The sequence below is a fragment of the Nannospalax galili genome, unplaced genomic scaffold (assembly GCF_000622305.1).
Source record: "Nannospalax galili isolate Female #2095 unplaced genomic scaffold, S.galili_v1.0 scaffold801, whole genome shotgun sequence".
In the NCBI taxonomy this organism is placed as follows: Eukaryota; Metazoa; Chordata; class Mammalia; order Rodentia; family Spalacidae; genus Nannospalax; species Nannospalax galili.
Genome location: NW_008345222.1, coordinates 998,037 through 1,020,287, shown reverse-complemented (window position 1 = coordinate 1,020,287; position 22,251 = coordinate 998,037). Strand labels below are relative to the sequence as shown.

The window sequence follows — 22,251 nt, the reverse complement described above, 5'->3', positions numbered from 1 at the left end:
CCCTTCCACCATGGTTTCCACATTTAAAGTGTCCCCATTTTCCCCATTTCTCCCTTAATACCCTTCTCCTATGGTTCCACCTCTCGAGCTCCTTCTTTCCCTTTATCCCCAAGGTTCCTTGTATAATCCTCGCTCCCCCTCCCATTTAAATAAGCCCATTTTTATCCATATTTACCTTAGTAACACCTGTTTCCTACTATTCTTCTCTTTCAGGTTCTTTTTTTCCCTTTACTGCCCTGGTTCCTTTTCATTATTCTGGTTCCTATAGCTCTGTCTGGAAGCAGCCTCACTTATCAAGATTTGGTGCTAGGATCCACATATGAGGGAAAACATACACTGTTTTTCTGAGCCTGTGTTACTTCACTTAGCATAACAGTTTCTAGATCCATTTACCTGCAAATTTCATGCATTCAACTTTCTTTACTGCTGAGTAGAACTCCATCATGTAAATGAACTACATTTTCATTATCCACTCATCAATTGAGGGACACTTAGGTTGCTTCCATCCCTTAGCTATTGTGAAAAGAGCAGCAACAAACATGGATGTACAAGTGTCTCTGCAATACGATGAGTTCTTTGGTTATATGCCAAGGAGTGGTATAACTGAATCAAATGATAGGTTCATTTTTAATTTTTTAAGGGTTTGCCACACTGCTTTCCATAGGGAGTGAATCAGTTTGCAGCCACCAGCAGTGGATGAGTGTTCCCCTTTCCCCACATCCTCTCCAACATTTGGTATTATTTGTTCTCTTGATCTTAGCCAGTCTGACTGGGGTAAGATGAAATCTTAAAATGGTTTTAATTTGCATTTCCTTAATTACTAATGATGTTGAACACCTTTTAAGAAGCTTCTTAGACATCTTTTCTCTTCTTTTGTGAACTCTCTGTTCAGCTCCTTAGCCCATCTTTATTTGGGTTACTTCCTTTCTTGATTCTTTGTTTTTTGAATTCTTTATATATTCTGGATGTTTAACCTCTGTCAGATGTGTTGCTGGTGAAGATTTTCTCCCACTCTTCACTTCCTTTGTTGCTTCTTTTGATGTACAGAAGCTTTTTAGTTTAAAGAGGCCTCCTTTGTTGATTCTTGAGTTATTTCCTGCACAATTGATGTCTGGTTTAGAAAATCCATTCCTACACCTGTATCTTGTAAGTTATTGCCAATGCTTTCTTCTAACAGTTTCAGAGTTTTAGGCTTCATGTTGAGGACCTTGATCCGTTTGGAGTTGATTTCTGTGCAAAGTGAAATATAGGGTTTAGTTTCATTCTTCTACAAGTGGAGATCCAGTTTTGCCAGCACTGTTTGTTGAACATTCTGTCTTTAACCCAGTGAATGTTCTTGGCCCCTTTGTCAAATATCAGGTGGCTGAAATTGCATATTTGGGTCTTCAATTTTCTTCTATTGATCTACATGTCTATTTTTTGTGCCAGTATCATGTTGTTTTTATGGCTATAGCTCTGTAACATAGTTTAAAATCTGGTATAGTAATCCCCCCAGCATTACTCTTAGTGCATGGGGTTGCTTTGGCTAGCTGAGGTCTTTTGTGCTTCCATATGAATCTTAGGATATTTTTTCCAATTCTGTGATGAATGTCATGGGGATTTTGACTGGCATTGCATAGAACCTATAAATGTCTTTTGGTAGGATGGTCATTTTAACAATATTAATTCTTCCAAACCATGAGCATGGGCAGTCATTCAGTCTCCTTGTGTCTTCCTCAATGTCTTTTTCTACAGATTTAAAAATTTCATTGTAGAGGACTTTAATGTCTTTGGTCAGGTTTATTCTGAGATAGTTTTTTGAGGCTATTGTGAAAAGGAGTGTTTGCATATACCCTTTCTCTGATTGTTTGTTATTGGTATATAGAAAGGCTGCATACAGACTTTTGTAGATTAATTTTGTAACCTGCCACTTTACTGGAAATGTTAATAGTTTCTAGGAGTTTTCTGATGGAATTTTTGGCATCCTTTAGGTATAATATCACATTGCCTGCACAAAGCAAATAATTTTCCAATTATTGCTCCTTTAATTTCCTTCTCTTGTCTTATTGCTCTTGCAAGAGTTTCAAGTACTATGTTAAAAGGGAGTAGAGATATGGAAAGCCTTGTCTGATTCCTGATTTCAATGGGAATGCTTCCAGTTTTTCTCCATTTAGAATAATGTTGGCTGTGGGTTTGTTGTATATGGCTTTACTTGTGTGGAGGTATGTTCTCTCCAGTCCAATTCCCTGTAGGACTTTCAACATAAATGCCTTTGTTGAGTTTAGGTCTGCTTCTTTTTGTAAACTTTATGTGCCTTTGTGGTTTACTTGTTGGGCCTGAAAAGCTGGTTGGTCTAGGCTTCAGGTTCTCTTTTGATTTTGTATTGGAGAGGCCAGATGGCTTCTGTTCTGCTGCTCAGGAGCTCCCACAGAGGCCAAGCCAATGAGGATCAGATGCTGTCAGGCTTTCTCCCTCTACTCAACAGGCACAGTACAACTTTGGAAGACTGCTAGGTAGAGGTAGGCAGACAGGGAAGGAGGCTATTCTCAGGAATCCAGGTTGGGGGTGGGAAAGCCAGGGATTAATGCTTGTCTCAGGTATGCAAAGGCAAGGTGGGGGAGCGAAGAGGCTGTGAGGGCTCCAGGGGACTAGACTGTGGAATTGGGTTGGTCTGGGTGCAAAGATCAGGAAGCAGTGGGGAGTCTGGGCTGAGAGGGTAATCCAGAGGTCTGGGGTGCCAAGAGAAGAAATGGGCCAGTGCTCTCCCTAGGAGGAGAGATGGGGTGGGGGATCTGGGAGGGTGAATGTGGTTGTGAGAGTCAAGGCGTCTGCTTTGTGTCTTTAGACACAAGCCAATTATGAAATTTCCCTTTGTAACCTTAATACTAGACCTGGAATAAGGAAAATGAATGTTGACATAATTATTACTTGGCTAATACTTATGAGAGATAATTGATCATCACAATTGCTGGGGAAGCCCCAAGTATATCAGTGACTAGAAGTTAGAGATGGTAGTAAAGTGAGGACCCATCTGATGGAGCACATTCCAGAATAGTTGGCAGGGAAATCTTGAAAAGGAGTACTGTTACATAAAACACATGCCATAGGGAGATTTTTCTTAGTGGGCAAGGAGATGTTTTATTGCATAAAATAGTTCAAAGACAGTGAAGAGACAATATGATCACTACGCAGGCATTATTTCTGAATAACAAAGGAGACTTGTAATGTTTGTTTTGCATGTGATACAATCTGATCTTGCTTAGTAACATTATCTCCAGTAACATTAATATACTCATATATTTTACAGAGAAGCCCTTGGGATTATTAGCTTGTAGTTGATGGACTGAATTTCCTTCTAGCACACAGAATGCACTTTTGTTCATGGTATCTACTGCTAACTGAACCCAGAAATTTCGATTGCCTATGGATCCTGAGGAACCCATAGACAGGCTTACATTTACTGTATCAGTAGACTGGATAGCATCCTCAGAAACTGTTTTTAACCTTAGTACAATTGTATTGTCCTACATCTTGAACATAGTCCAATTTTTTTTTGTAAATTTCAAAATTTACATTATTTCTTTTGGCATGATCAGTGCTATTTTCCCAAGGTCCCCTCATATTAACTTGACTAAATATTTATTTTCCACTTTTGTACCATTTAATAGGACCTACCACAGTCTCAAAGAAAAGATAAAGTTTAGTATTAAAGGATATCCCGCATCAATTTGGGTCACTGAGAGCGTACACACATTGTGTAGTACAAACATGAATTAAAGCCAGCATCATCAGGAGCATAGTCATAGGGGAAACTTCATATTCTGCATTTCTAATTGCTCATTAAGCCTCTTGAGTGAGTTATTTATTTTTTAGCTGGCTCAAGGGAGGAACAGCAGCTTGTTGGGTACAATACATGCTTTCATCCTGACAGTGGTGATACACACTTGCTTGAGGGGGCCCTCCAAGGGTCCTTTGCAGTCAAAACTTTGGCACCTCATGGCATGGTTTTAATTTCCATGGGAGTGTACAGGAAGTCCTCACTGTGATCTATGAATATACCCCATTCTTTAACATGACCTGGCTTCCAATTGTTAGAGACTCTATCCGTCCATCAAATAGATTGTGATTTTAGAGTGTGGCGGGGGGTCACTCGGCCCGAACTCCGCTGCCACTGGGAGACCGTTGCGCACCAGTCCCCATTGCAGAAGGTCGCAGCGAGGAGAGAGACAGATGGGGCGAGAGGGGCCTCGGGCAGCAGTAAGTATGATGGGAAGAAAACACCCAAGAGACTGTGTCAGTGGACAGCTCTTTTGTATGGCAGAAGCAGAGGCTTATATAGGAAAGTTTCGAGGGCAAAGAGGTGAGATTGGTGTTCTGGTTGGCAGGCAGGTAGGGGGAGGGAGGGGCCTTCTAAGGCTACCTGGCCTTTGTCCTGTCCTCTGGTCATATGATCTACAAGAGACCGGTTAGGATTAAAGGATTAGAGGCCTAATAATTTTGCTTGGGGCTTGTTGGGTACGAGACAGTGTATCTAGAATGGAGTGGGCCAGTTTCCTGCCATCCTCACTAGGAGGTATCCGGCTTGGCTATGCTCTACATTCCAGGCACTCCTGATTTATCCCAAAAGGGGGTGGCTTTAGTTCATTGCTGTTGGGCAGCTGCCTACCCAAAATTTTGTAACTATTGGCATGAAGAGACATAGCCGATTGTTTTTTAAGGATAGCATAAGTTCCTCCTTTTTGATTCTTTGGTGATAAAGTCTGAGAATTGTTAAGAGCAGGATTACCTTTCAAGATTTGGAATAAAGGCTGTAATTGATAAGTAGGAATACCTAAAGATGGTCAAAGCCAATTAATATCTCCTAATAGCTTTTGAAAATCATTAAGAGTGTTTAGCTGATCAGTATGAATTTGTATCTTTTGTGGAATAATATGGTCATTTACAATCTTGGTTTCCAAATATGAGAATGGCAATATCATGCTGTATTTTCTCAGGAGCAATAATAGGGGAAGTCTCTTGTAAGCAGGTGTTAAGTAAATCAAATGTATTTTGTATAGTCTAAGGTTCTATGTAATGGAGGATGTAAACTACTGGAAATGTTTTTCTGACAAGTGCTATGCCTGCACCTTCATACGATTGACAAGTGGTGGGACTATTAAGCATGCCTTGGGAGAGAACTTTCCATTAATATATGCTCTTAGGGGACTTTTATCGAGTCTAGGAATAGTAAAAGCAATGTTTTTCACAATCGTTGATGCAAGAGGGATGGTAAAAAAGCAATCTTTTAAATCAATAATAATAAAATGCCAGTCTTTTGTATCGTAGTAGGAGATGGCAAGCCTGGTTGTAATGCTTCCATGGGCTGAAAAGCTGCATTAATTTGATGAAAATCTTGTAACATTCTCCATTTGCTAGATTTCTATTTGATTAAAAACACTGGGGTGTTCCATGGGCTAATTGAAGACTTTGTATGACCCTCATTTAGCTGTTGTTGAACAAACTCATGAAGTGTATCCAAGTTTTCTTTTGTCAGGGATCATTCATCCATCTATACAAGTTAACAGCCACATCAAAAATCAAAGGTTGAATAGTTACAGGTTCTCCGTCTAGGCTGATACATGTCAGATACTCATAGCTCTGCCAGATTTGTCACAGTGGCTACTCCTGAGAAGAGGCCATTATTTGAATATACCCAGTGTAGTCCTCATCAATAACTTCCACATGTACCATTAGGCTTTTCAATGTGCAACTGCTTCTGCCTATGAGCAACCCCACAGTTCCAGCTGGAATTGGGTTATAAATAAATGCCCATGGCCAGGGCAAGCACATTCTGATTATTTTAACATCAGCAGCTGAACTGTGAGAAGCAGCGGCAAGCAAATCAGAGATTTTTAAGCCCTGGGGTGTGAGTGTCCCTTTGGAATTTGTTGCCAGGGTCCCAAAGGAGGGCGCTGCATCCTATTTCCTAATTGATTTACTCCACTTCAGTCATGCCTCTTATCTTTATTGAGTTTAGATCTGCATTGATTAGCTCAATGTTTGTTATATAGTGTAGGCATACACTTGGTGCTTCGGTAGATGAGGGCATCTTTCCTTTTCTACAATCCTTTTTATAGTGTTCTATCTTCCCACATGAAAAACATTTGCCTTTGGTAACTTTTATTTTAGTAATAGCAGTCACAAGCAGATTTGGTATTGTAAGCTGGTGAATCAATATCATTGCAAGCATGGATATAGTCGTTTAACGTGCCCTTGATGGCACTTACAGGTCACAGAGCTCATTGGCATTCACCATTAGCATTATCAAAAACCAACATTTTCAGTAACATGTCTCAAAATTTGGCCTGTAAAATTGTCTTTTGTACATTTTCTCTCAGTCCGACTATGACATTAACATACGGCTAATAACTCCATGACAAATATTGGTAAAAGACATAGTAGTTTTTCCTGGCAAAGAAAAATTTTCCCATGCTCTAACACAGCATAAGTACACTTTAACCACAGATTGATTGCCGTAGTGAATTTGTCTATCAAATCACAGCCATTGGCCTTGCCCCATTAATTGCTCTGCAGTGATAATTACAGGGGAGATTTGCATTTTGATTATGGATAGCTTGGTTATTCACTTCTTTACTCCATCACAATTTAAAGTGCATTCACTAGGTTCTAAGAATGTTTTTGCCACTATGTCCCAATCATGCAGAATAAATCACCCCACCTCAGCCTTGCTCCTCAGTAACCCCAAAGAATAGGGGGAAGTGGGGACATATGCAGAAATGGCTTGTCTAAAATCCCTTAAGGTCTTATAAGGGATCAGCTCATTCTTTAGTTAATTACTCTGTCAAGTAATTGAGGATCAACATAAGGGCCAAATAGAGTGAGGCACACAGGGGCTGCTAGAAGGGCAGCCAAGTAGGCACACAAATCTTCCTGCCTCTGTGCATATCCCTTGGGACATGGCTGAGGTTTGAGGTTTAATGGGAGATGATAACAAACTAATTTTTTCCTCAATTTCTGAGTCAGAGGAAGCATCTGAAGATGGAGGACGAAGAGGAGCCACCTCTTTGGTGTAAGGCTCCTTGCTCTCACCCTGCTCTTCTGGCAGAATCTTTTGACACCTGCCTCTGTAGGCATCTTTGAAGGCTGAATAGCCATAGTTAAAAGGTTATATGGTAACCAAACATCCAAGGGGATTTTTGCCCTGTCTGTGCACTTGCTTAAAAGATCACAGCATATATTTCCATTGCTGCATACACATTGTGCCTTGAGGAAGCAGTGAGTGACAATAGGATAGTAGATACTAGAGATGGAGCATGTAGTATTGTGACAGGACAGTAGACCATTGTGATACCTGCAGAACACATATGTATTCAGTGAGCTCATGAAAATCCTTCTTTTTCACTTTAACTCCTGATACTTTAAACATGGTGCATAACATACACATGTAATCTTCTCTACTTTCAGTTTGCCCCACCCGGTTACCCTGGCATCCTGGAATAGATTCCTGTGCACTTACCAGAACCACATACCTCTTCAACAATCCTTGAAGTTGAGATCAAATGAGACTCAACAAGACCAGGGGACTCCAGGTTATACTACATTGGCTCATGGCATCTCGAGAAGGTTTTATTAAGATAAGGTGCAGAGCTCATACAAAGCTCACACATGATTAATGCTTAAGCAGTGCAGAACACATAGGGATTTCCTTATTGTTATAGTCAGGAGATGGCTAGACTTGTTCAAGGCTAAAAGTGCACAACAAACTTCCTTATACATGTTTTAAAGCATACTTACACATAGGAAGGGTTGTATTAGATCCATTCCCAGTGTTCCAGCAGCAGGTGCAGCACCATTCCCCAGTGTTCTAGAAGTGGTGCAGCCCCATTCCAGAGCATTCTTGGAATAGGTACAAGCATTCTTAACTACAAGTCTTAGTATTTACTGACTCCAAGCAAGTATGCTAACCCTTAGTGCACCAAACGCCATTGTCCCTAAGGGGAAAGGAGGTAGAAACAACAGGGATAACTGTTAGGCAGTGTTAGAGTATTGTGATATAACAGTGGACCATTGTGAAAAAATAATGGAGTGCTATCATGAAACAGTGGAGCATTGTTATAGAACACTAACTACTGTGATGCAACAATGGAGCACTCTCTTGAGACAGGAGCATTGTGATTGTTCAGTGGGCCCTTGTTATGCAGCAATGTAGTATTGTGATAGGACAGTAGAGCATTATGATACAAAAAATGGAGCACTGTGATGAAACAGTGGAGCATTGAGATGGGGGGATGCAACCATTGTGATGAGACAGTGGAACATTGCGATAGGACACTGAACTAATGTGATTCAATAATGGAGAATTGTGATTAGAGGTGTATCAATGTGATAGGACACTGGACAATTGTGACACAACAATGTAGCAATGTGATAGAACATCAGACCATTGTGAAGCAGCAATAGAACATTATCATGAGAAAGTGGATCACTGAGATGGGAAATTTGACCATTGTGAGGCAACAATGGAGCATTATGATGAGAAATGAGAGCCTTGTGAAGGGGCAGTAAACCATACTGATGAGAGAGTGGAGCATTATGATGGCACAGTGGACAATTTTGATGTAACAATAAAGCACTGTGATAAGACTGGTAACTATTGTTAGGGAGCAATGGAGTATTTTGATGATAAGGTTGAGCATTCTGATGGGAAAGTTAATGACTGTGATGAGACAGGAGCATGTGTTGGAACAGCAGATCATTCAAATGTGAAAATGAAATATGACAAGACAGCGTAGGAATTTGATTGAACAATGGACAAATCTGATGTGACAATGTTATATTTTGATGATAGAGGGAGATATTTTGATGGGAAATTAGACTATTGTGATGCAACAATGGAAAATTAAGATGAGATAGTGGATGGTTGTGATGGGAAAATGAACCATTATTATGTAATAATGGAGAATTGTGATGATACATGGTTACATTTTGATGGAACAGTGGACCATTGTGATGAGATACTGGAGCATTGTGATAAGACAGTAGATGACAGAGATGCAAAAATGGAGCATTGTTGCCAGGTGTGGTGGCACATAGCTTCAATCCCAGCCCTTGGGAGGTAGAAGGCAGATCTCTGTGAGATTGAGGCCACCCTGGGGTGCATAGTGAGTTCCAGGTCAGCTGTGACAACATGGAGGCCCTGTCTCAAAAAGACCCCCAAAATGGAGCATCATGTTGAGACAGTGGAGCATTGTAATGTGACAGTCAACAAATTTAATAGGACAGGAGATCATTTTCGTGGAATAGTTTTAGAACTGTGATGCTAAAAATGTAGCATTTTAATAGGACAGTGGACCACTGAAATACAAAATGGAGCATTATGTTGACAGGATGGAGAACTGTGATGGGACAGTGGACGAATGTGATGCAACAATGTAATGTTATGATAGGACCATGTACCACTGTGATGCAACAATGTGATGAGACAAACATGCATGTGATGGGACAGAGTACAATTATGATGCAAAAATGAAGCATTGTGATGGGACAATGAACCACTAGGATGCAACAATGGACAATTGTAGGATGACAGTGAAGTATTGTGATGGGATTTAGACCATAGTGATGAGACAGTGGCATATTATTATAAGACAGTGCACCAGTGTGTTGCAACAATAGGGCTGAGACAGGGGAGCATTGTGATGGGAAAGTGGGTCATTGTAAAGCAACGATGGGTCACTGAAATGGGATGGTGGAGAACTATGATGACAAACTGGACCAGGTTTATGCAACAGTGGGGCTTTAAATTGAGAAACGGGAGCTTTTTGATGGCACAGTGAGTCACTGTGAAGCAAAAATGGAGAATCATTATGTGACAGAGGAGCATTGGGATGGCACAGGGGAACACTGTGGTGCAACAATGGAACATTGTGATAGGACAGTAGACTATTGTGATGAAACAATAGAGCATTGCTATGAGACAATTAAGTATGTTTATGCCACAGTGGACCATATCAATGCAACAATGGAACAGTGTCATAGGATATTGGACCATTGGGATACATCAAGGGAGTATTGTGATAGGGCAGTAGACCATTGGGGTGCAAAATTGGAATATTGGAATGAAACGGTAAACCACTGGGATGCCAAAGGTACACTCGGATAAGACAGTGGAGCATTGTAATGAAAGAGTGGACAATTATGATGCAACAATGGAGCATTATAAGAGGACAGTGAATCTATATGATACAAAAATGGAGTATTGTGATGAGAAAGTAGAGCATGTGATGGGAGAGAAAAACACTGTGGTGCATCAATGGAACATTTTGACAAGCTAATGTAGTCTTTTGGTGAACAATAGCCAAATTTCATTTAGCAATGAAGCATTTTGATGAGATGGTGGAGCATTAGGGTAGGACAGTAGGTATATATGATGCAACATATGAGCATTGTGATTAAAAAAAGTGGAGCATGTGATGGGAGGACCATTGTGACTTAACAATGGAACATTGTGATGAGACAATGTAGCATTATGATATAAAAATGAAGCATTTGGATGTAAAAATTTCCCATTGTGATGAGACACTGGATTATTGTGACAAGAGAGTACAGCATGTTGATAAGACTGTTGACCCATATGGTGAAACAGTGAAGCATTATGATGAGACCTGGAAGTATATTAATGTGACATTGGACCACTGTGATGCAACAGTGGAGCAATGTGATTATATAGGGAGAAATGAGATTGAACAGCATATCATTCTGATGTAAATACTGAGCATTGTAATAGGATGAGATCATTGTGATGCAATAATGGTGCATTGGGAAGAGACAGTAAAACATTTTGATGGGAGTGTAGATCATTGTGAGACAGCACTGAACATTTTGATGAGACAGAAGAGCATTGTGATGGGACACTGGACCATTGTAATACAGGAGTGGAGCACTGTGATGAGACAGGACAGCATTGTGATTATACAGTAGACCACTGGGATGCAAAAATGGAGCATGATAAGAGTGGACAATTGTGATACAACAATGAAAATTTGCAATAGAATATTAGAGCACTGTGGTGAGACAGTGGACCATTATGATAGGACAGTGGACCATGAGATATAACAATGGAGCATTGTAATAGTTCAGTGGACCATTGTAATGCAAAATGGAACATTATAAGAAGAGACAACCATTGTGAGACAGCAATGTAGCACTGCAATGAGACTGGAGAGAATTTGGATGGGATATTGGACCATTGTGATGAGAGAGTCAAGTATTATGATTGGAGAGTGGACCACCGTGAAGCAAAAATGGAGCATTGTAGTTAGATAGGAGGGCACTGCAAAGAGACAGTGGAGCATTGTGATGACACAGTGGAGCACTGTTATATGAGTAAACCAATGTGATACAATAATGGAGCATTGTGAAAAGACAGTGAACAATTATGATGCCACAATGGGGCATTGTGCTGATACAGGGGAGCATTGAGATGGGAAGCTGGACCATGAGACAGTGGTGTATTTTTATAGCACAGTGCATCACTAAGATGCAACAATGGAGCACTGTGATGTGACAGTGGAGCAATGTGATGGAAAATTGGACAATTGTTATGTGACAATGGAGCTTTGAGATGAGGCAATGGAGCATTGTGTTGGACAGTAACCTGCTGTGAGGCAAATGGAGCATTGTATGAGATAGAGGAGTACTGTGATGGCAGAGGGGAACATTGTGATATAACAATGGAGCATTTTGATAAGATACTAAACCATTGTGATGAATCAATGGAGCACTGTTATGAGATAATTTAGTATTTGGTTGGAGCAGTGGTCCATTGTTGTACAACAATGGAGCAGTGTGATAGGACATTGAAGCATTGAGGTGCTTCAAAGGAGTTTTGTGATGAGAAAGCAGACCATTAAGATGAAAGATTGGAGCATTGTGATGAGACAGTAGGCCCCTGGGATGCAACAATGGAGCACTGAGATAAGAGGGGAACCCTTTGATGAGGAAATGCAGTATTCAGATGGGAAAGTGGTCCATTGTTGTGCAACAATGCAACATTATGTATGATAGTGCAGTGGACCATTTTGATGCAACAATGGAGCATTGTAATGGGACAGTTAATCATTGTGATGAAACAGTGGAGCAGTTTGATATGACAGTAGGACAATATGATGAGACAGTGGATCATTAAAAGAGGAGTGTTTAACAATGAGATGCAATAATGGAATACTGACAGAGGACTATGATGGTACAGTGGACCATTGGGATACTATTGCTTCTTACTGAGATGCTTTGTTGTTATGTGATGAGAGAGGGAAGTACTTTGATTATACAAGGCACCATTGAGATGAAACACCAGAGCATTTTAATGAAACATGAGAGCACTATTATGGGATAGTGGACCACTATGAGACAACAACAGAACCTTGTGATGAGACAGGGGGTCACTGAGAAGTAAAATGGAGCATTGTAATAGAACAGTGGACCATTATGATGTAACTATGGAGCATTGTCATGATAAAGTGGGGTACTCTGATGAGAAATTGTACCACTGTGAGGCAGTCATAATTCTGTGAGTAGACAAGAGAGCTCTGGGATAGAAGATTGGACCATTGTGATGAGAGTTGAGCCTTGTGACTGAGAGTGTACCATTGTGATGCAACACTGGAGCATTGTAATGAGACAATGATGAGATAGGGGAACACTGTGATGTAACAATGGAGCACTGTGTTAGTACAGTGAACCACTATGAAGACACAATGGAAGGTTGTTATAAAACATTTGAGTGCTTTGAATAGACAGTGGATCACTGTCATGCAAAACTGGAGCAGTGTGATGGACCTGGACCATTGGGATGAAGCAATTGAGCATTGTGACTGGACATTGGACAATTTTGATGCAACAATGGAGCACTGCAACAAAATAGGGACTGCCGTTAGGTAACAATGGAGTATTGTGAGTGACAATGGAGTTGTGTGATGAGAAAGTGGAGTGTTATGCTGGGACAGTGAACCATAGAGATGTCACAATGAAGCACTGTGATGAGACAATAGACAATTGTGACATAACAATTGACCATTGTGATGAGACAGGTGAGAATTTTGACAAGACTGTGGTCCATTGTGATGAAACATTATAGAATTGTTATATGACAGTGGACCATAGGGAGGCAACACTGTAAATTTGTGGAGAGTGGAGCATTGTGATGGGACAGTGGAACGTTGTGATACAATAGTGAAACATTGTGAAAACACACTGGAATAATGTGATGGGACAGTAGACCACTGTGATTAAAAGTACAGCACTGGGCTCCTGTAATGGTAGTGGATGGCAAGCAGTTTCAGAGGTTGAAAGAAGGGGTTGATGGTTTCTAGTGGGTGGTGATGTTGGAGGCAAGAGCCTGCTTAGCCCGTGTTGCTTCCGTTTTGGGAACTGGAGCAAGAGTGTGAGCATGAGGGTTCTCTCTTGAGGGGGCTACTCTCTCCCAACATCATGAGGAGCACAATCCGGACTCTTGTCAATGAATCAAATTCAGTAGTCACAGTGCAAGAGTAACCTTCTCAACTGTTGCCCCATGATGTCCTTTCTGGAACTATCATGGATCTCGGATAATGTCTGAAAATCCATGACCTGAATTTAAGAGCAGATTATGAAATTGCATCCAAAGAATAGGACTTTTTCTTTGATCTTGATGCCATGGATCACCTGCAGCCACTCACTGCAGATTGTGATCAAAGAACAGAAGTGTCTAAAAAAAGATTAGCAGAAAGTTAAGAAGAGATTAGTGCTGAAATAGCAACAAAGACAGAATGTGTTCATGCATTAAGTGAAGAAACTGATAAATTGTTGGCCAAAGTGGAGCAACTATGAACTGAAGGGAACATGAAGGAATCTCAGAAGGTAACGGATGAAGTAGAGAAAGCAACCACAAAGAAAAGGAGCAGAGGAAGTTCATCATCATTTTTGCCAGCTTCCAGTTTCCAGCAGCAGAAACTTCACAGATCTCCATGATAATGGCAGATAACTTGCTGATCATTTGTGGGGTAAACTACATATGGGATTTATTAAAATAAGAGAGAAGCTTGAAGAATTAAAGAGCGTTGTAGCTGAGAAGCAGAAGAGACTCCAGGAATTCCTGAAGCAAAACAAGAAAGGGAGCGAAGAACAGGAGAAATTGTTTCTAGATGCAGAGAGCTTTGAGGACACTGGTCTTACATGAAGTCATGAGAACACAAGAGAAGATTCAAGTCTCTGGAGAAACATTTACTTTTGCCACAGGTCCCATTCAAGCAGCAGTTATTGTAGCCACAGCTACAGCCATCTGAAAGAAATCAGCACAGTTCTAGAGATAGGACCAGAGAGCCATCCAAGGTGAGGTACTGAAGTGCTGATCAGAGGATATATATGGAACTACCTCTATGTTTTGCCTTTTGCTTACTTATGTTACTTATGTTTAGATCATTGGTTTGAAACTTTAATCTGGTGATATGTACACATTTCGTGTGGGTGTATACATTTTTTTCTGGTTGTATGGGTAGTTCATACAGATGCATGTACAAGCCAGAGTAAGAAATTGGAACCAATTTGTTTTTCTCTACTTGGAATGTCTTGGGAAAAAAATCCATTTTATAGAAATATGATTTTATGTACTAATACTCTAAAGGCTCCCATCCCCCAAATATATATTAACAGATTAGGAACTCTGAGAAGTCCTTCCATTAAAAGTTTTGTTTAGCTATGTTTGACTCTTCCAAACTTAATTGAGCTGGTACACTTTTAAAGAGCAGACACATGCTACTATGTTCTTGTTTAATCCGTAGTATATGTCAAACATTATCCTGACATCTTTAGCTTGGGGGGAAGAGTCTGAGTTTTAAGGAGGCTGTGATGCCTCTTAATATAGCCAGAACCTCAAAAGGTGCAGTAAGGACAGACATTAGACCTGAATATCAAGTGAGAACAGATATAAGGGTTAGAATATGGTACAATTGTTAAGCTCCCAAAACTCAGGTCATAGCCTTTAAATGAAAAAATTTCTATGTAGCATAAATTATACTTAAGATTGCTATTATTTTATTGATAATTGGTCTTAAGTAAATATTGGATGAACAGTATTTGAGTGCCTTCTGCTTACTAGTCTTGCACATTCTGTTGCTTACCCCACGTAAAACTCATAGCAGAATACATAGAAAGCTGTTAGAAAATTCTTGTTTTAGATTCACCATTTCCCTGAAATCACAAGCTCAGTTGCTCAATAGGCTCTCAATTAATATTTTGCAATATTTTATTCTTATATTTCTCTCTTTTTTCTAAGTAAGTACCTCGTAAAGTGATTTTTAACCAGTATACTTTTTTGGTTTTTTGAGACAGGGTCTCACTAGGTAGCCTTGACTGGCATGGAACTCATTAAGGCATACCAGGTTGGTTTTAAACTCAGAGATTCTTCTGCTTGCCTCTGCCTCCCAAGTACTGGAATCAAAGGTATATGATACCACACCCAGCCCCCACTTTTTTTAAAGACAGGGTCACATTATGTAACCCAGGCTGACCTCGGATTCACAATCCTTTTGTTTTAGTTTCCTCCTGAGTGCTAGGATTATAAGTCTATGACATCCTACCTAGCTTTATGCACTGCATTAGACATAGTTAAAAAATAGCAAAGAAATATGGCACAGTTAAACAGTTATATTTAAGTTGCTCTGAGACGTTTGCTATGCAGGAACTATAGATTATAAAGTAGAGTCTAGGTATTATAGGGCGAATGATATAAATTGAGAGATCTTATCTTTCACCTTGCACAAAAGTCAACTCCAAATGGATAAAAGACCTTAATCTGAAACTGGAAACTCTAAAACTATTAGAAGAAAATATTGGCAGTAATCTACAAGATATAGGTGTAGGAAAGGTTTTTCTAAATTGGACAGAAGTTGCTCAGGAATTAAGGTCAACAATCAACAAGTGGGACCTCATTAAAATAAAAGGCTTCTGTACAGCAAAAGAAGCAATCAAGAAAGTGAAGAGAAAATCAACAGAGTGGGAAACAATCTTCACCAGTGATACATCTGACAGAGGTTTAACATCTAGAATATAAAGAGAACTCAAAAAACAAAGAACTAAGAAAACAAATGACCCAATTAAAAGATGGGCTAAATAACTAAACAGAGAGTTCTCAAAGAGAGAAATAAAGATGGCTAAGAAACATTTTTTAAAGTGTTTAACATCATTAGTAATTAGAGAAATGCAACTTAAAACCACCTTAAGGTCAGGCTGGCTAAGATCAAGAGAACAAAGGATACTGAACGCTGGCAAGGATGTGGAGAAAGGGGAACTCTCATTCACTGCTGGTGGGATTGCAGACTCGTGCAACCCCTATGGAAAACAGTGTGGAGAACTCTTAAAAAATTAAAAATGAGCCTACCATATGACCTGATTATACCACTCCTTGGCATATACCCATAGGACTCATCCTATTGCAGAGACACCTGTACAAACATGTTTGTTGCTCCTCTTTTCACAATAGCTAAGAGAACGAAACAACCTACGTGCCCCTCAACTGATGAGTGGTTAACAAAAATGTGGTACATTTACACAATGGAGCTCTACTCAGCAGTAAAGAAAGATGAAATAGTGAAATTTGCAGGTAAATGGATAGATCTAGAAGCTTTTACACTAAGTGAAGTAACACAGACACAGAAAAACAAAAGACATATGTTCTCCCTCATTTGTGAATCTTAGCACCAAACCCTTAGTGAGTGAATATCCTGATGTAACTGTAGGAACCAGGAATATTGGAGGAACCAGGGAGGTAAAGGGAAAGAAGGAACCCGAGAGGGAATAGTAGGATAAAGGTGCTACTAAGGGAGAAATATGCCAAAATGGGGCAGTTAAGGAGGAAAAGAGGAAGGAGGGCGACACAGAGAACTATGGGAATAAAAGGGAAAAGTTCTCCTGATACACAATATAAAAGGCCTTAAGCACAGAAGGAACCCTATGGGGATGGAAGAGAGCCCTACCAGGAGCCATATAGTTTTTAAATGAAAATCCCAGTGTCAGAGGTGGGTTGCCCCCCTGTTACCTGTTGGCTGGAGGGGCCCTAGAGGTCCCCAAAACAATAAAGGCCATTGCCAATAAAGCTGGTTGTACATCGGAAGTGGATGGTAAAACCCTATTGCTGAAGACACAACATGATGTGAGTGTGGGAAAGGGGGAAATCAAGTTTGGACTACACTGGAAATGCTATTTTGTGGACGCCATCTCACTATTTATATTAGCTACCATAATGAGATGAGCTAAAAGCTGTGTTTTTACATAATCTCTTCAAACTTTTTATCCTCAGATGACTTTATGACTAAATCGTCCTTTAGCCAATTTGATATGAGTTACTTTTCTTTGACAGTATCTGAGGTGGTATTTATTAGGCTTGTTCTTTCTACATTTTAATACACCTCAAAGAATGCTCAGCTTTGGGGGATTAATGGCCAGTATCATCACATCTTTTAATCAATTTGGATCTTCACATTTTTTAACTGCTTAGTCTTTGGATATGAATTAGATGGTTCATTAGAAAATAACATTCAAAATACGACTATTTTAATTTATTTTTGTGTAGTAATTTGTTAATTTTTCTGCCTCTACTTCTTGAATGCTGGAATTACACATGTGTACCACCATGCCCAGCTTAGTGGATTTTTTTCTCTAGTTTTTAAGAGATTTTTAGAAATTAATTTTTATCATGTAAAATAATGTTTTATTATTTTATTATCAAGTATATGTATCATTGTACATAGATCATAGTCACACCCTCAATACCCACCCTTGTCTGCTCCATCAACCCCCCCACATTCATCTCCTTCCTCCCTCACTCCAGATAGACTCCCTTCTGCTTTTATGTGACATATATACATACATATACATATATTTATTTAAATCTAGATTACACATATGAGAAAAATATGCAATATTAACATGGGGCTATTAAGACAAAATCAGTAGCAATTTATATTTTATTAAAAAAAACAAATGTTTCCGTAGCTAAATAAGTGACTTAATGAAGAGTAATGAGGAAATGCTGAAGATTTCAAATCTTCTCATTCATTGTTGAATCTTCTTAATAATATTTTCTGGTGTAGGAATTTATACATATACTTTACATATATCTATGTAAAAATAAGCTTAAAAGATATTTAAAAATGGGACTGACTACATAGCTCAAAGGGTAAACCCACTGTGGTGGTCCACATAGGCTCTGAGTATTTGGACATTTTATCCCAGTTGGTGGTGCTGTTTTGGGAGGTCTTAGAACGTGTGGTCTTGCTGGAAGAAGCATGTCACTGGGGACAGGCTTTGAGAGTTCTTAAGCCTTTCAAGATCCAGTCACTCTCTGCCTTCCTGCCCCTGCTTAAAGATGTAAGTACTCATATTTCTGCTCCTGCCACCTCTTGCCATCATGCTTCCCTACCATGTTGGACTTGTGATTCCTCTGGAATAATGATCTCAAACCAACTCTTCCTTTTGTAAGTTAAAAGCAAACAAACACTTCAATCTCTGTGGAGAGTTTGGATGTTGCAGATCCAGAACCTATTCACAAATTATCTGGGAACATCTTTAAATCCCATAAACAGACACACCTTGCCTACCTCTGTTTCTAAACTAACATATTTTTGTGACTAATAAAATGTATTAACTTGTCAGACCACCAGGACTCACACCAATAAAAAAGCTAAGAATCCCATCAGATAGCATCTGAGATCCGTAATAGATTCCCCCCTTTGCTATGACCTGCCTACTATCCACCAATGTGTTTGAAAAGTGTCTTGATTTATGACTTTTCTTTGTTCTGTTACTATAAAAACGTAATGCTACATGGACTTCGGGGTAATTTGAATCTGTGTTCCAGGGCCATGGTCACTCATATTTGGCTCTAGAATGAATTATCTCTTATCCCTTTTGAAGTGAGAATGATGTTTTTGTCCTGACACTTGTTATTATATATGTGCACATATATATGCATCAAATTATTTGTACATATATGAATTTAATTTAAAAATTATTTATTTAATAACCACATGACTAGAAGAAGTATTTCATTACAGCATTAACACATTCAATAACAATTTCCAGAACAAAGGTGTATGGCTGTAAATTTTTAGGTACACAGTTGAATTAATACAGTTATACAATATTGAACTTAGTATAAACCCTATAAGACATAAAATTGGATGTGGTTTTAACAATTAAAAAAGATCTCCATTTCATTTTAAAATATACTGTTTAATATAGAAAAACTCATTTTTCATGCTACTAGCGCTTAGATATTTGCACATGTGTCTCTAATCTCTGCCTGATTATTACTAGTCATAGTTGGTTACACTCAGATCCTTGGCACCTGAATATGGATATAAAGTCATCAAGTAGATTTCAATGGTAATGTGTTTCACCTCTACTAATTAACATGAAGCAAATTTATATGCTACTTCCTCAAATATAACTCATTTAAAATTTTTTGTTGATTTTTTGTGTGTGTATTTCCTACAGAACATCCCAAACAATCTTATTCGTCTATATGCCCACATCCCAAATGGCACCCTCCCATAACCTTCCTCCCCACTGGAGGCCCTATACTCTGTCATTCCCGTTACTGTCCACTGTGTTGTCAGTGCTCCCAGGCATGCCACTGTGCTTGTCCATCTTGAATCTATCTAGTCAATCTATTTAGAGTTCCTTGTTTTAGGAAGATCAGCTTTTCCTCAATCCACTGACTCTAGTCGCCCTATCCAGAGCTCCTGGTTTTAGGAAGATCAACTCTTCCTCATCTAGCAGAAATCAGTTGCCAATATTCCATCAGATAAGATTGGGGTCTGCTGTTCATTTTCCCAGTTCTATAGTGAGTTGCTGTCTAAGAGTCTCTTGGGCCACCCTGGCCAACAACTCATTGGAAGGTATTGCCTGCCTGGCATTGTTTCTTGTTATGTAGTCTTTAGCAATACACATGGACTCTTAAAGAATTATATAAACCTATTTAATCTTTGGTTATACTTTCCTTTTGGGTGTTTAAGACCATAAAGTTGGCACAAATAAACCAATTTATTTTTACTCTTAAGGCCGTTTGAGTATCTGTTCCTCAGGGGTCAAATGGGCTTGGGAGGAGCCCCTGACTCATTTTTTTTCCAGTTCCATCTACGTGAAGATAAGTCAAAGGCCCTGCTTCACTGTGGCTGGCTTGACTTGAAGGCATTGTGGAAATGCCAAGTCCATTTGATGGGGTTCAAGTCCATTTGGAAATAAACCCATGGCCTCCTTGATCAAGAAGACAGGTGACACACCACAGTTACAGGACATTTTGAGAGATGCTCATAGTCCCCTGGAACTTAGTTGACCTAGGAGGGCAAGGAGCAAAAACTGTCCTTTATGTCCCTCTGACCAAATTAGTATAGACTTCAAAGTATCACTATTAAACATCCAAGAAAGTTAGTTCCACCAGTCTGGTACTTTTAAGTACCATGTGTCATGTAGATAAATCTTGGGAAAAGACCAAACATTCCCAGATAAACCTTGCCTAGAAATATATTATATTCCTTGAGCTAGTTATATGTATAATTTGTCGGTAGGTTGTTCAATTAATATGGTTCCCTCTGTTTTTTTTTTTTTAAACTAGGTAGGCATTATTTATCTTGCCCATTGTCTAACCCTTCCACCATGGTTTCCCCATTTAAAGTGCCCCCATTTTCCCCATTTCTGCCTTAATACCCTTCTCCTATGGTCCCACCTTTCTTGAGCTCCTTCTTTCCCTTTATCCCCAAGTTTCCTTGGGTAATCCTCCCTTCCTCCTCCCCTTAAAATAACCCTATTTTTATCCATATCTCCCTTATTAAGGCCTGTTTGCTACTGTTCTTCCCTTTCAGATTCTTTCTTTTCCTTTACCTCTCTGGTTTCTTTTCATTATCCTGGTTCCTGTAGATATGTCTGGATACATACTTACTTATAAGGATTTGGTGCTACCATCCACATATGAGGGAGAACATACATTGTTTCATTTTTTTTTTCTTTCTGAGTCTGTGTATCACTTAGTATAACAGATCACAGTTCCATCCATTTACCTGCAAACTTCATGATTACCTCTTTGTTTACTGCTGAGTGAAACTCCACCATATAAATGAACCACATTTTCATTATCCACTCGTCAGTTGAGGGACACGGAGATGTTGGCACATGCATCTCTACTCTGTATGTATCTGATTATTACTAGTCATAATCAGTTGCACTTGGACCCTTGGTGCCTGTGTATGTCTATGAAGTCTTTGGGTGGATTTCAATTATAATGTTTATCACCTTCTGGTGAATCTAGTCAGCCTATCTAGAGGTCTTTGTTTTATGAGGGTCAGCTGTTCCTCATCTAGCAGCAATCAGTTGTCAATATTCTTTTAGATAAGATTGGGGTCTGCGGTTCATTTTCCCAGTTCTATGTTGGCTTACTATCTGGGAGTCCCTTTGGCCACCCTGGCCAACAATTCAAAAGAAGGTATTTTCTACCTGGCATTGTTGCTTGTTATGTTGCCTTTAGCTATGCATATGGATTCTTAAGAAATTATATTGACCCTTTTAATCTTTGGTTTATTTTCCTTTTGGATGTTTAAGGCTATACAGTTGGCCCAGATAAACGAATTTATTTTCACTCTTAAGGTCATTTGAGGACATGTTCCTCAGGGGTCACATGGGCTTGGGAGGAGCCCCTGACTCCTTTCTTTTACCAGTTCCACCTATGTGAAGATAAGTCAAAGGTCCTGCTCTACCATGGTTGGCTTCGCTTGGAAGCATGGAGGAAGGGATTCCTCTGTGTTGACCCTCCTCTTTGTAGACTGGACACTGATTCAAGTCCACCTAGTGGGGTCTCCTCAGCCTCCTTGGTCAAGATGACAGGTGACCCACCACCATTACAGGACATTTTGAGAGATGCTCATAGTCCCCTGGAACTAGTCGACCTAGAAGGGCAAGGAGAAAAAACTGTCCTTTATGTCTATCTTACCAAATTAGTATAGGCCTCAAAGTATGTCTGTTAAATATCCAAGAAAGTTAATTCCACCAGTCTGCTACTTTTAATTACTGTGTGCCATGTAGATAAATCTTAGGCAAAGACCAATTGTTCTCAGATAATCCATACCTAGACATATGTTTCTTGATCTGCTATGTATAATTTATCAGTAGGTTGTAGGAGTAATATGGTTCCCTCTGGTTTTCAAAACTAGATAGGCATTATTTATTTCTCGCATTGTCCACCCA

The 22,251-nt window shown here is 39.5% G+C and overlaps 1 pseudogene; it reads left to right on the top strand.

The window, feature by feature from the left end:
- Positions 1–11,982: 11,982 nt before the first annotated feature.
- Positions 11,983–14,358, top strand: LOC103740706 (annotated as a pseudogene).
- The last annotated feature ends 7,893 nt before the right edge of the window (positions 14,359–22,251 follow it).